The sequence below is a fragment of the Prionailurus viverrinus genome, chromosome D4 (assembly GCF_022837055.1).
Source record: "Prionailurus viverrinus isolate Anna chromosome D4, UM_Priviv_1.0, whole genome shotgun sequence".
NCBI classification, from domain to species: domain Eukaryota; kingdom Metazoa; phylum Chordata; class Mammalia; order Carnivora; family Felidae; genus Prionailurus; species Prionailurus viverrinus.
This window is the reverse complement of record NC_062573.1, coordinates 65066904-65081992: the sequence shown is the minus strand read 5'-3', so window position 1 is coordinate 65081992 and position 15089 is coordinate 65066904. Positions and strand designations below refer to the sequence as shown.

At 40.3% G+C, this 15089-nt stretch overlaps 1 long non-coding RNA gene across 3 annotated transcripts in view; it reads left to right on the top strand.

The window, feature by feature from the left end:
* Window positions 1-15089, top strand: part of LOC125150851 (uncharacterized) — a 176285-nt gene that overhangs the window by 130416 nt on the left and 30780 nt on the right. Inside the window, exon 2 of one of the 3 annotated variants that reach the window (XR_007146507.1) lies at window positions 10513-10646. The exons of the other annotated variants lie outside the window; for them this stretch is intronic. This is a non-coding gene — a long non-coding RNA (uncharacterized LOC125150851). The remainder of the gene's footprint in view (window positions 1-10512; window positions 10647-15089) is intronic. 3 annotated transcript variants of the gene reach the window in all.

Sequence of the window (15089 nt, the reverse complement as noted above, 5' to 3'; positions counted from 1 at the left end):
CCCTGAGATCAAGAGTCACATGTTCTACCAACTGAGCTAGCCCAGGTACCCCTTCCTCTCTTTTTTTCATTCCTTCCTGTCTCTGACTCTTTCTATTTTAATTTTCATTAAGTGTCCACCTTCTAACCAGTCAGTCTTCCTCTAGTATCCTTTTTGTCAGTCTTCAGTGGGAATGAGAGTGATATCCATTACCCAAAATAATTTTGATAGTCAGGAGAATTTGCTGAAACTCCACTGTCTTTATAGCACTTATCAAATGCCATTTAACCATATTTTTGGCAAACTTCTCTGGCTTTCCAGGGAGTCAGTTGATAGGTAAATCAATAAATATCTGTCAAGTGAATGAATGAGCATGTACTAGTTATGTAGCATTATATCAGTTACTTTAAAACAAAGTATAAAGCCTCATCCTTGGCTTAAGATATTTCTTAGGCCAACACAAAAACACTGTTTTGAAATATCCCGAAGGGCCAGACCAGGTTCACTATTTCTTCTGGAAAACAAGAAGTCATCTCTTAATGTGCAACTGGCTTCGTTTGGGCTAAAGGGAATGTGAGCAAAGCACTGGTTACAACAGTAACAGACACCTATGAGCTGTAGAAGCTGAACATTTTATTACTATCAGTGGTTTTCTACATAACATAGTCATAAACAACAGAATGCATAAAACATAAACAAATAGAATGAAGTGAGCACCTGTAGAACTACAGGTAAAGCAACTTTGATACCACCCCAGGAGCCTTCTCTCTCCTATCTGATATAATAACCTTTTCTTTACTTTTCTTTATAATTTTACCACCTTTATAAGCTCCCCTAAAAGGTTTCATTTTACCCAGTTTCGAAGGAAAAATAAATTAAAAAACAAAAAGAGCAAGTGCATGCACATTCAGCATTGGATGTGAAAAAGAAAACTAGTTTGTTTTCATAAGATATTTTGCAGTGTACAATTTCTATTGGTGATGAAGACATTTACCTAGTGCACTTTTATGTTTGCTTACCACCAGTCACTCTACTCTTTCATATTTCAAAGGTATTCTTCCCAAAGCTGCCTTTGGTTTCATACAAATGCTTTCCTGGACGCAATGGGATTTTAAAGGATACTGAGCTCATCATAGAATGGATGTTATTATTCCATGATCATCATTGTAATTATTCCTAATTTGTACTTTGCTTCAAAAGTCTCTTTCCCTCCCCGACTAAAGTCTGTACTTTCAAAATGTTATCTATAGGGGTGCCTGGGTGGCTCAGATGGTTGGGTGTCCGACTTCGGCTCAGGTCATGATCTCGCAGTTCGTGAGTTCGAGCCACACGTTGGACTCTGTGCTGACAGCTCGGAGCCTGGAGCTTGCTTCAGATTCTGTGTTTCCCTTTCTTTCTGCCCCTTTCCTGTTCATGCAATGTCTCTCTCAAAAATAAATAAACATTAAAAAAAATTCAAAATGGTATTTACAGCCTTAATTATACCTGACAATAACCTCTCACCACAAAATGTGTTTGATCATGTGCTACACCCATCATTATCTTCAAATATCTTTCTTTTAAAATCTCGTTTATATCAGTTTCCCGAAGAGTTATAATATTAGCAGTGGTGGGTTTTTTTTAACTGTTTCTATAATTGGTATTTGTAATTCTTGCAAATCAAACGATTGGATGCCAGTTGAATTATCTACCAAACTGGGATAAAGTGGTTCTTTAAACTACTGTGTACTGAACAAATACACAGAGTAGAAGCTGAAATGGAACTTAGCCAACTGGGTCTCCCCAGAGAATCAAAGCAGATGCTGTTGTGTTAACCAAGTACTTTGGGTCCAGAATAATCCAGCTAGTCACTCTTCTTCCCAATCAATCAGTTAATGTCCTTTTGCATGAAGAACAGGAGTCCATGAGTCCCGGTGAGATAGGATTTGGGAAGACAGAGAGCAGCAGGGAAAGCTTCCAGGGATGGGACCAGCTGGAGTAAAGGACAGAAGGCAAAAGTGAGAAGGCTGTATTTGCATGAAGCAACCTGGACCCCAAGTATGATAATTATAAGCTTAGGATGTTGCCACCGCTTTGGGAAATATAATGGTTTTGTCTCTGATTCAGATTTCATACTTTTATGATGATATATATAGTGAGATCTGGCCTCATATTTCTGTGTTTTTGGATATAGTGAATAGAGTGCTCTGGCTGAATGAATAGTTTCATGAGAAACAAGGTTGGCAAGGGAGGTTGGGTCAGATTACAAAAATCCTTAAAATGCTTATATTGGACATTATCCATAGAAGTCATTTAGTGTTTTTTGTTTGTTTTGTGTGTGTGTGTGTGTGTGTGTGTGTGTGTGTGTGTTTGTTTTTTAACTGGGAGCACCATGAGGAAAACCTAAGGGGATGAAGACTGTAGGCAGTGAGATTAGGTTAGATGTTAACAGCAGTAATTCAGGCACTAAGAAATAAGGTTGGATAAGGCTGGTGATGGCAATGATGGATCCAAAAGGAAGGGGTGGATGCAGCATTTAGGGGAGAATTTGTCTTCTTTGTGTTTTTTTTTCTTTTTTTTTTTAATTTTTATGTACTTATTTTTTTAACGTTTATTTTTAAAGGACAGAGAGAGACAGAGCATGAGCAGGGGAAGGGCCGAGAGAGAGAGAGAGAGAGAGAGAGAGAGAGAGAGATGGAGATGGAGACGCAGAATCCAAAGCAGGCTCCAGGCTCTGAGCTGTCAGCACAAAGCCTGATGCGGGGGTCGAACTCACAAACTGTGAGATCGTGACCTGAGCTGAACGAAGTTAGATGCTGAACTGACTGAGCTGCCCAGGCACCCCACCTTCTTTGTCTTTTCAAGCCACTTGGGCTTAATATTGTTCAGTCCTCTTGATTTATTTCCTCACCATTTATATTTTCCTTCTTCCCTTGATAATCTTTTTCTTTACCATTTTTTTCCCTCTCTTTTTTCCTTTGCCTGCATTAGCTTTTTTTTTTTTTTTCCTAACAGATAACAACTGAGTCAGTCAGGCAGATATCAAATGGGAGATATGGATAGACATGAACCATAAGATTTACTAACTAATTAGAATATATTGCTGCTTAACAAAAATTTTAAAATACTTTTTATCTTCAGTTAGAAAGAAGGAAAGAAAAGACAGGAAAAGTGATAAGGAAAAAAGAGTAGATTGGAAAAAGGACAGAGAAAAACTTTCAGTTATATTCAAGAAGTGCTCTTTTCAGAGAAAGGGACAGAGCCAAAGAGAGAAAATACAACAAAACGACTTATGTTATTGTCATTTTATTACACATTCCCCCTTCTAAGTCGGTTGGTAAAGTAGAGATGCTAAGAGGCAGAAGAAGAAGGTGTGATGGGTAGTGTTCTTCCATTCCTTTAGGTCATGATGTTCTTCATATCACAAGGTGGAGTTTAAATCCCTACCTCTAGGCCTTAGTGACTGGCTCGACCAATAGGATGCTCTGGGAGTGACTTTTTAGGACTTCTGAGATGAGGTTGTAAGAAGCCTGGGCCTTTTGGAACATTTACCTGTGGGAAGCTCCCTTTTGCAACCCAGTCACCACTTTGAGAGAAGACCAAGCCACCTGGAGACGCTCCAGTTGCCAGCCCCAAATAAGGTGATAGCCGGCATCCCTTGCCAACCATATGAACGAACCATCTTGACGTCCAGCCCAACTGAGCTACAGAGAATTGTAGCCCCAGCTGACATCTAACTGCACGTCCTAGGAGACCCTAAGTAAGAACTTCCCAGTCAATCCCAGTCAACCCACAAAATAACAAGAGACAGGATTAAATAACTGTTTTAAGATGCTACATTTTGTTGTGCTACACATGTAGCACTAGATAATTCTTTCATCCTTATATGAGACATAAAGAACGCTTTATCAAATGTTTGAAAGATTCATAAGGCCACCCAGAATGCATGTATATTTTTCACGTATTTTTTCCTTCTGAAAACTCATTAGCCTTGAAATTGGAATATGAATTGACCTTGATCAGAAATCTTAGGAAATATTGAAGTAAATATTTTAAACACTATCACATTTTGAGTACTGATTCAGGATAACGTGACAATAATTACTCCGAGGTGTGCTCAGAAGATGGAGTTTGAGTCCTAGCGCTGTCATTTATCACTGTGTAATCGAGGGCAAGTTATCTAAGGTCTCTGATTCCTAGTTTCCAATGCTGTACTGTATTTGAAAGTATTTAGTAATGCCTAACAGCACATATTTCATGTCTCTTTCTTTTCATTTCTATGAAAGTCCTGTGCTCATAAGTGCAACTGTGTTGAAACTTAACATGTTATCATACTGTTTCCTAAAACTGCGTATTTTTAGTTCTCGAGTATTTCCCTTGATCAGTATTTCCCAAGTTTCCATAGTGTTGACTTTACTAGTGTGATCTACTCTACTTTTCCTGTGGGATAACTTGTTTAGTAGATTTGGGGGACTCATTCTGTTGCTAGATTCTCACAAAAGTATTTCTGTGACCGCCTTCTTTGTTTTTCAAGGACATGACCCTGTTTCACATCTTGAATGTGGTTCTCTACCCTTGTACAAATGTTAATAAGTTAAGTGCATATCAAATCAGAATTTTAATTTGGTTCATCATATGTTTATGTATTTAAATTTAAGAGTCAAATTGATATAATTGGTAACATTACCCATTTGCCTTGATTTGAGATGCCAAGTGATTGAAAAATTTTTTTAATTTGGAAGTGAATTACCTTGCTTATTTGGATTTATCACTTTTGCATAATTAGGATGAACTAATTTAATTTGCAGTTATCCTTTTAAATGACTTAAATGATGTATGCTGAGGCACTCAAGGCCACATGATTAGTGGAGTCATCCTGAGTATGACTCTCTCTCATGGGTTGGAAAGGACAAGTGGAACTTGTGAAGCCTGAGAATGAAGTTGCAAGCTTGATCTTTCCTCCATTAATTTTTTATGTTTTTCCTGCTTGGTTCTCCTCACCTCACTCCAGGCTGCTTTGTGTTTTCCATGGGGACCACACATTGCAATTTGGTGATGGCCCTCCTTTTCCAACCCTGTTCTGATTCCATGTCATTTTTACTTGGTGTTCCATTCACATCTCAGCTCTGCAAAGGGCAGGTAGGTTACTCCTTTGGTGAGTTATGGTAAGAATCCCCAGGACAATGCTTTTTATGGAGACTGAGATTCTTCCAGAAAATACTGCTTTTTGATGATACATTTTAATGAGCCTTTTACAAATCTGGACACAAGATTACCAGCTAGAGTAGCTGGAACCTATAATTTTAGAACAATGTTTGCAGTCTACTTTCTCTCCCATTAAAAGGGCTGTCCATTACACTCATTAGTAGAATCTGCCATATTGTGTTGCTTAACTTTTTCCATCTTCTTATGGTTTTTAATTTCTTTTGCATAGAGAGAACTGGCCTAAATAAATCCTTTACTCTTTTATAAAGCTTTCATTTTAACCTTACTACTGCTGAAAATCAACCAAACTTCATCACTGCATCCCACCCCTCCAATCTCCCATCAACCTTGTTAACCAGGTTTTAAAACATAAACTCAAGGGCTGGTCAACAAAGGTGGACTCAAGCTTTACCTGGGACTTTTTCCCCCCATATAGCCATTTTCAAGGAATAGGAGCTTTATCTTATTCTTTTCAAGGAGCTGTCAGACCAAGTAATAAACCAAGTAGAGAAATCATCACCAACATTAGAATCTCATTTGAAACTATCTTCTACAGCTCAAAATGTGGCATAAGGCAGATCCCTACTTGAGAAGAAGTGCCTTTTTATGTAAGTTGCCTGGAAGACCCTGAGATTGTCCGTAAGGGTAGTGCTATGGGAGGATACAAAACACAATCTTGGCTCCCAGTATTTAAGTTAAATAGAGAAAGTGAGATGGTCTCCCAGAGCACTGGAATTTATTTCGCCCTGAGGCCCTCCTTGGTATTAAACTCTAATAATCACAGAATGTAGAAAAGGAAGAAACTTGGTGTTCATTCTAAGTGTCTCATTTTACAAACCAGGAAATTGAGGCTCGGAGGCACAGGATCGTTAAGTTCATCCAGTTATTTAGTTGGTTTTTTGGAGGAGGGTAGTTTCAGAAAGGATGCAGAAAAGTCAAAGTATTAGAGAACTATTTAGGAGCTGTAATATCAGCACTGCCTGACTGATTTGTGGTGGGCTGAAAGATTCAGTACTGACAGAGAAGGAGGATTTAAAGATGGCACAGAGTCTTTGCTTTGGCACCCATGCCAACGGGAGGCATTCATTTTAAAGGAGGACATCGGGGAAATGTACCTGCAGAGAAAGATTGTGCGTTCAGTTTGGGAGTTTTGGGTGCCTTTGTAAAATCCAAGACAATGTATTACACTTAAATATACACAGGAAGCAAACCATGAGACTATTGAGTTAGGACAGTTGAGTAAAGAGAATGTTTCTGAGAGGAAGTTAGCATCATCCATAGCCGATGTGACACCAAAAGAAGACAAAGACGGAAAGGTGTCCGTTAGGTTTATCTATGAGGCAATTATTGGTAACCTTTGACAAGTGACAGTTCAGTGGAGTGGTGTGGCCGGAAGTCACACTGCAGTGGGCTGAGGAGTGAGTAGGAGGTGAGGAAATAGAAAATCAAATCCAAGCAACTATGAAGAAGGTTAGGACAGTGGAGGGGAGGGAAGTAGGGCAGGTCCTTCAGGGGCAGATGTAGAGGGAGGGTTTATTTGTTATGGGAGAGAGTTGGACATGGTTCAGTACCCGTGGTAAGAGGCCAATTTTTCCACTGAAGTAATTGTTCTCTGGCTCCTGCCTTCTGTCTAAAGGTCTGTGTAGTTCCTGGAAATCTCAGAGCAGATCTTTTAGGAGCATCAGAATGATCTCCTGCTAATCCATTATCAACTAACTTTTAACAACCAGCTTTTGTTATCGACTCCGATGCCTACGTTCCCCTCTGACTACCTTCCAGATGCTCACACTCACATCAGATAAAAACATTTCTTAAATTTGTTAATGGGGGTAAAGAGAGCAGAACTAATCTTCCCACATCTCAAATCGGCTTGTATATGAGTTCAAACTGAGAAATTAACGTTTTAGAGCAGTTTTTAAAGATTTGAAGAAATCATGTTTTGTGATGAATATTAATCACACAGTTACTGATGTTCTTTGCGTTTACTTCACTATTTTTTATTGATTGCTTACTGTATAGCAAGTCTTTGGCACAGAACACCTAAACATGACCTGAATATCTTGATTTTTAAATATCTTATGCTTTGAAGCAAAATTTCTAGGGTTTATGATGCTTTTCCACTACATTTTTGGTACAGGGTTTTCTGCTACATCAAAACAGTGTTCTTCAAGGTACGGCTGTGAAAGTCTTTTGACACCCTGCATCCAATCCCCCTTGTATTGCTAAAACCAGCGCTGCCGTGTGACTCTCAGTAGGAAAATGGGCCCTGCTTCTCACTGTGGAAGTTGAGGAGGCCAGCTAGCTTCTCTTGATGACACTGGCTGCAGCTGAGGTGTCAACAGACCCAGTCAGCCAATGGGCTCTCTCACCAGGGGTGTTATACATCCTGAGAGAGTGGTATTAAGCCTCAGGGACACTGAGAATCACTCTTGCTGACGGCAGCAGAGCTGAGTGTCCAGAGCCGTGGGGTGCGTGGTATCAGCCTAGCCAGGCTGCCCCTGGGAACTGGCCCTGGCTGTGTCCTCAGCTGCCTGGCCTCCCTTGGTTCCCACCTCTGCTCTGAGCCTGCTTCCTGTTGATGCATTGAGCTCCCTGAGACCCGCCTTAGAAATTTCTCTTCTGCTTAGGTTAGCCGGAGGTGGTTTCTGCTGTTTGCCATCAAGAACCCTGACTGATTCAGAGGGTCACAATGGAATAATAAAGCCATGAACCAAAACATTTATATTCAGTTTACATTTGTGGACTGCAGGCATTGTGCTAAATGCTTTAAATAAATGATGTCACCAAGTCCTCAAAGCAACAGGGTGAGGCAGGCATGTGGGTCTGTTCTCTCAAGTATCATCCTAAGGGCCTCCTCTTTTATGAGGCTTTTCTGACTTCTCCCTCTTGCAGGTAGACTTGATTCTTCCTTTCAGTCCATTGTATGTCCCATAAAAAGGAAAGAATGTGTATGTATATACATAAATGTACTTTGATACATACACACATACACAGATACATACACATTTTCTCTTTATATATATACTTTATTTTCTTATCACTTATTAAGCTCTTAGATGCTGGGCTTAGCAGTTTACTTGCATTATCCCATGCTGTTCCCACCAGAACTCTAGGAGTTTGATTTATTTATCCATTTTACAAAAGAGGAAATGGGAACAAGAAAGGTTAAATAATTTTCAAAACATTACCCTTTTCAAGAGTTGCAGAGTTGAGATTTGAACATGCTCCTTATTGTTTGTTTTGAATTCCAACATCTCTGCTCTTAATACCCTGCAAGTGGTTTTCACATTCTCACTGTGCTCATATGGATGATGCTTCCTTCCCATCCCAACTGAGGCAGAATCTGCATTTTATTTATTTATTTTTGCCCTCACCCAGGAGGGAAGGCAAATCTCTGTTCTGTATGATACTTAACCCAGTCCTCTGTTGATGACAGACATCACAAGTTAATGATTATTCTCTGTCCCATGAGTCTTCTTAACAATCTCTCTCCCACTGTCCTACAGGAAGTCACTCCCATTTGGTTAGAGATGAATCTTATTTGCTATTCCTGGCCTAGAACAATGCTTCTCACATAAATATACTTAGCAAATTATTGTTAGAGTATTGCTATTTTCTTTGTTTTACAGATGAAGAAATAATAATTAGAGAATCACCTGGGGCTATTTGTGTCCATTTTGTTGGTTTTTTGTGAGGATTAATTGAGTTAATACACGTAAAACTCTTCAAATTGTGTCTTGGCACAAGGTAAATTAGGTATTAGGACTACTACTCAAAAGCACACTGGTTGTAATCAGAATAGCTAAATCCTAGAGATAGAAAAACTCTTGGTGGTTGCCAGGGGCTGGGGGAAGGAGGATTGAGGTGTGTGTGACTGCTTAAACGTTGGGAACTAGATAGAGGTGGTGGTTGGACTGCATTGTGACATACTAAATGCCACTGAAAGGTACACTTCAAAATGGTTAATTTTGTGGTATACAAATTTACCCTAAAAAAAAAAAATTACCGAGGTTGTAATGGACAGTGGGGACAGGAAGCCCCTGCGAGTGAGTGCTCACCTGACCGTTGTCCTTGCCCCGGAAATATAGCCAGAATGTAGACCCAAGTCTTAGGTTCTCTAAATACTACGTTCTTTCCACCCCAGTATGTTGCTTTAGAAATCAGGGAAAGTTTATCCTCACCGGTGGGTAGTTATGATCTGTGTTCTGATAACTGCAGATGGAGGAGGAATGTTCCCACCTCAGTCAGGAAAACAAATAAAATTTTAAAGTCTTTTATAGTTTACCAAGCAGTTTTAGAGAACAATGGGTTGCAAATAGTAGGAACTTACTGTACCTGAGTAACCCGTGTAATGTGCTTCGTGAACATGACTCAAGGGGAGGGGTGGGCCGGAAGGGGACTCTTGAAAGTTCACAGTCAGAAACTCCTCTTCCTGCACTTGGGGTCTGTCTTTACTGACTGCAAAGAAAACTCAAAGACTTAAGAATTGTGTCTATTAAAAGCAAAGTGACATCATTCTCCTCCCTGGTCTGTGAGCAGCCCCACAGAGCTTGCTGCCGCATTAATGGGGCTGGTGATGGCTGCTTAGACTAGTGTAAACAGACCTTAGGGTACAGTCATGACTTTGCCATTAAGCGTGAAGCAACTGGAAGAGTCCTCATGAAAACAAATAAAATCTCAGATCTTCCGTTGCTAATCTTTTTGCAGTTTGCTTTATTTATAACTGTGTAAATGTGTTGTAGCAACAACCCATTTTGTAGACACAGCCACCTCATTGCTCCTTAATAAACAGGAAGATATAATAAACAGCCACCTCTCATTTAAAGGCAACTTGATGTATAGAACTTGGCTAAAAACTAAGTAGCAAACGGGGGTTTTAATTTACTACATGTTGTTCTTGTATTTGTTTTACAGGGATTATGAGGGGCAACTGGGTGGCGCAGTCAGCTGAGCGTCCAACGCTTGGTTTCACCATAGGTCATAATCTCACACAGTTCTTAAGTTTGAGCTCCACATTGGGCTCTGTGCTGACAATGCAGAGCCTGCTTGGGATTCTCTCTCTTTCCCTCTCTCTGACCCTCCCCCACTCATGCTTGTGCTCTGTCTCTCTCAAAAATAAATAAATAAATTTTATAAAAAACTAAATAAAAGGATTTTGAGATGTCCTTGATCTAATTTCTGGGTCAACTGGGAAGCCAGTGTCCAAGTGGAAAGCCCAGATATCTGTCATCTATCTCCTTGTAGCCCTACCTGTGGAGCAGAGGGGAAGAAGCAGGGGCTACTTCTATTGGGTATAAAACCTTAAAGATGTCTTGAAAAACTTTCCAGATATTTTTCTCTTTCTTTCAGCATGAATTACAAACCTCCTCCATCTGCCACTGGAGACACAGAGATTAACGTTCTAATGGGAAGATGGTCAACAAAAGAGCTACTTGTAGCATAGGTGATAAAGACCACTCTGAAGCTTGGGGACTAAGTACCAGGTGAACGGAAGAGAAAGGATATTTAATTCTGTTGGCCAGACTGGGAGTGGGGTGTGGTAGAGAGTGAGATTAGTCGGGGGCTGGGAGAAGAGATGGCATTTAAACTGGATCTTGATTACCTTGGATGGAAAGGGTGTGGGAGGGTGTGTGTATGTGTGTGTGTGTGTGTATGTGTTGGGGACAGGGAAGAAAGTTTTCCAGAGCAATGGAAGAAAACAAAGCTCTTTGTGTTTGTATTTAGAAAGAGAAAGAGATCTGCATGGTTAGAATGTAGGAACCAACTGGAGGGGTAGGTCCGGGCAAAGAGTTGAACAAATCTCGCTTCCCTATTTCATCAGCGAGAAAGGACAAAGATGTGTAAAGTTTAGTTGACCCACTTTAACCAAGGTAAGGGGCACCTGGGTGGCTTAGTTGGTTAAGTGTCCAACTTTGGCTCAGGTCATGATCTCGCGGTCAGTGAGTTTGAGCCCCACATCGGGCTCTGTGCTGCCAGCTCAGAGCCTGGAGCCTGTTTCAGATTCTGTGTCTCCCTCTCTCTGACCTTCTCATGTTCATGCTCTCTCTCTGCCTCAAAAATAAATAAACATTAAAAAATTTAAAAAAAATCACCAAAAGAAATCTGGAAATAATGCTGAAAATGAGCACTGAAGAAAACAGTGATGCTATGGGAGATCATAGAGGCCACAAGCCTCTGAGCCACTTTACCCACACTGACGTGTCTGCACAGATCATTAAAGCACCATCTCTGCTAACATCTTTGCTACAACGGTCCCTCAGTGGTATATTTTCTGACATTTGCCATCTAAAATCACCATGATCATCGGTACTCCTAGGAAAACAGAAAGTTTTGTCCTTCTCGGCCTTTTCCCCCTTTGCAGCCTTTTGCTATGATTCTCTGCCTTCTTATCTTGGTGAATTTATTTTAAAAATCTTTTTTGAATTTTTATTTTTGAGAGAGAAGAGACAGAGTGTGAGCAGGGGAGGGCAGAGAGAGAGGGAGAGGGAGACACAGAATCCAAAGCAGGCTCTAGGCTCTGAGCTGGCAGCACAGAGCCCGATGTGGGGCTCAAACTCACAGACTGCAAGATCATGACCTGAGCCAAAGTTGGACACTTAACCAACTAAGCCACCCAGGTGCCCCTTTTGGTGATTAATTTTTATCATATGATTATCTATATTCATTTTAGATGAATAGTATTTATGTTTAAATACATTTTCTGTACTCTTAAGGCCGATTTCATTGGCCTGAGGTTAATTTTTTCTCCTTGAGGAATAGAATTCCATTTTTGCCAAGAGACTCAACAGGGAAATTCTACTTTATCACCAGTTTGAAGTAATTTGAATACTCCATATATCAATTACAATTATATTTGCCAGAATTACCAATGGAAATATATTACATGTGCTGAGTATTTGCCATTTGCCAATCTCGGCAAGCTTTTCACCTGTCTGGGTGAAAAAGGTTTCCTTGCCTGCTGATGCCCAAGGCACCAGCTCACTCTATCCCTTTCTGGGCTCAGGCAGTCACCCCCTTCCTTTCTCCCTGCAGGCCTGGGGGTGTTTCCTATTGTTGGAAGCTCCCATGTGCCATCTTTGGTCAGGTGCTGTCCCTCACCCCACCCACATCTTTATTAATTCCTCAGTTGCTCTTGGAACATTCTGTTTCCTGCAGGACCGCACTGATGAGTTATTTACATTCACAGAAAGCACATTGAAGATACATCTATGATGCTTTTCATTCAGATAGTAAGTTTATTAAATAAACTGCATTCAGTGGGGGTACAATTAGGATGCGGCTTTTTTCTTAATGTTGTAATGTAAAACATTTAAAAAATGTACTGACAGCTAACAATGTTCTTTAGGGCTTTTTTTTCCTCGCCTCTGGAAAACAGCTCAGGCAGAGGCATTTGGCTATTGTTGGAGAGTTATATTTTTAGGTATTAGAAAACCTAGTTCGGGGGCATCTGGGTGGCTCAGTCGGTTAAGCCTCTGACTTCGGCTCAGGTCCTGATCTCACAGCTAGTGAGTTGGAGCCCTGCGTCGGGCTCTGTGCTGACAGCTCAGAGCCTGGAGCCTGCTTCGGATTCTGTGTCTCCCTCTCTCTGGCCCTCCCATGCTCATGCTCAGTCTCTGTCTCTCAAAAAAATAAATAAATAAAAATAAATAAATAAATAAATAAAATTAAAAAAAAAAAAAAAAAAGAAAATCTAGTTCGACCTAAAACAAACAGACAAAAACTCAGACTTCCGTACTGCATGCAATTTTAAAACTTCCCTCAAGCTCTCTACCCTCTCCTCAGCTCAATTCTGACTGGAAACTTGGGGTTCAGCAGTGACAAAGATGGACAATATCTCATTTTCCACTCATTCCTTTTTTCCCTGTCCCCTCACACTCCAAACTGTGGAATTTTGTAAACATCCAACGTGGGAGTAAGATACGAATCTCCTTTCTGGCAGGTGCTGGTCTTATCAATGGTTCACTTGAAAAGCCTTCCAGTGGCTCCAAGTGGGTGAGAACATCCCTCTCATCTCTGCATATAAATTTACCTTTGAGGGATTTACCTTTGTGAGATGTCCAGTCTCATATCTTGTTATGTTTACATATATTAAAAGGCATATTAAGAAAAAGAGGAATACAGATGGAAGGAAGAAAGTGAGAAAAAGAAAAACTTAGTGAGAAAATAGAGGGAGAGAAAAAAAAAACCAAAAAATAAGACCCCTAATCTAGATGTCCTGAAATTCTTGCTAATCACTTGCCTTGTATTACTAGACTCTAACATTGCCTTGGATGCTGAAGTATATATATATATATGTGAGAGAAGTATATATATATATATATATATATATATATATGAGAGAGAGAGAGAGAGAGAGAGAGAGAGAGAGGTAGAGTGTGTGCACCAGCTGGGGAGGGGCAGAGAGAGAGAATCCCAAGCAGGTTCTGCACCAGCAGCGTGCAGCACAGAGCCCATGTGGGGCTCAAACTCACGATCTGCAAGAGCCAGACGCTTAATTGACTGAGCCACCCAGGTGCCCCTAAGTATGAGATTTTATTTGGAAGGAGTTCAGTGTAGTGAAATTAGTCATAACTTAAAAAAAAAATAGGAATTTAGGAACACTGTACTAAGCTGCTAAAATATTATTTTTTTAGGGGGTGCCTGGGTGGCTCAGTCGGTTAAGCATCTGACTTTTGGTTTTGGCTTAGGTCATGATCTGGCAGCTTTGTGGGTTCCAGCCCTCTCTCTGGCACTGTGCTGACAGCTCAGAGCCTGGAGCCTGCTTGGGATTCTCTCTCTCCCTCTCTCTCTGCCCCTCCCTGACTTGTGCTGTCTCTGTCTCTGTCTCTCTCAAAATGAATAAATAAACTTCAAAAAATTATTTTTTTAATTGTAGCAATAACTGATTTTGTTCCTCTAATATCCATTTCATTTTCCTTGAGTGACAACCATGATGTTTAGTAGAGATGAATCTTATCTTCAGATCCACAGGAGGGTCCTGCTTGGTCTAAGCCATGAGAATAATCCCATTTCCTTGTCATAGTGATGGATAGGAGTTTAAGCCAATTGGAGCATAGTATTTCCCTAGCACAGAGAGTGTGTCAGGGTAGTTCACTCAGAGCAAATCTTGCAACTTTTGTATGATGGTCATAAAAACTGACCTTGGCCTTTGCTCTGTCCTTGGATATGAATACAGAATCTCCTTCAATGTTGCTGGCAGCCATTTTATAAGGCCCACCCAAGAACAAAGCTAACTTTTGAAGGCAGACAGAACTGAAAAAAACTGCAGAAAAACTGAGCCAGAGCCTGGACCAAACCGTGCCTGGACCAAGCCATGAAAAGTCCTGTAGACCATCCGGTTATAGGGAGCCAGTAAATTGTGTTAATTTTTAAAACCAGTTAAATAGCTTTTATTTGATTTGTCATAGGAATAATCTCCACTGATAACACTTTTGTTACATTTGAGTAATTTAAACTGAATTAAAACAGTCCTCATTAGAAGACAATGCATGTATAGCTTCTGAATATCCAATACATTGATGATTTGTTATGTATACATTGTAAACACCCAAAACTAAAACCCCCAAAACTGAACCTTACTGCCTCATGCACACAGAAGAAGAGCTATGGAATTTAAAGGAAAAGAAATATTTTTTCTTAAATATTTTAATTTTTTAAATATTTATTTATTTTTTAAAGAGAGAGAGACAGAGACAGAGCACAAGCAGGGGGGGGGCAGAGAGAGAGGGTGACACAGAATCGGAAGAAGGCTCCAGGCCCAAACTGTCAGCACAAAGCCCGATGTGGGGCTCAAACTCACAAACTACGAGATCATGACCTGAGCTGAGGTCAGACGCTTAATGGATTGAGCCTCCCAGGCACCCCTTAAATATTTTAATATTAGAGTTGCTTGAAAATAAAGGAAAAGTTATAGGTGAGCCAGAACA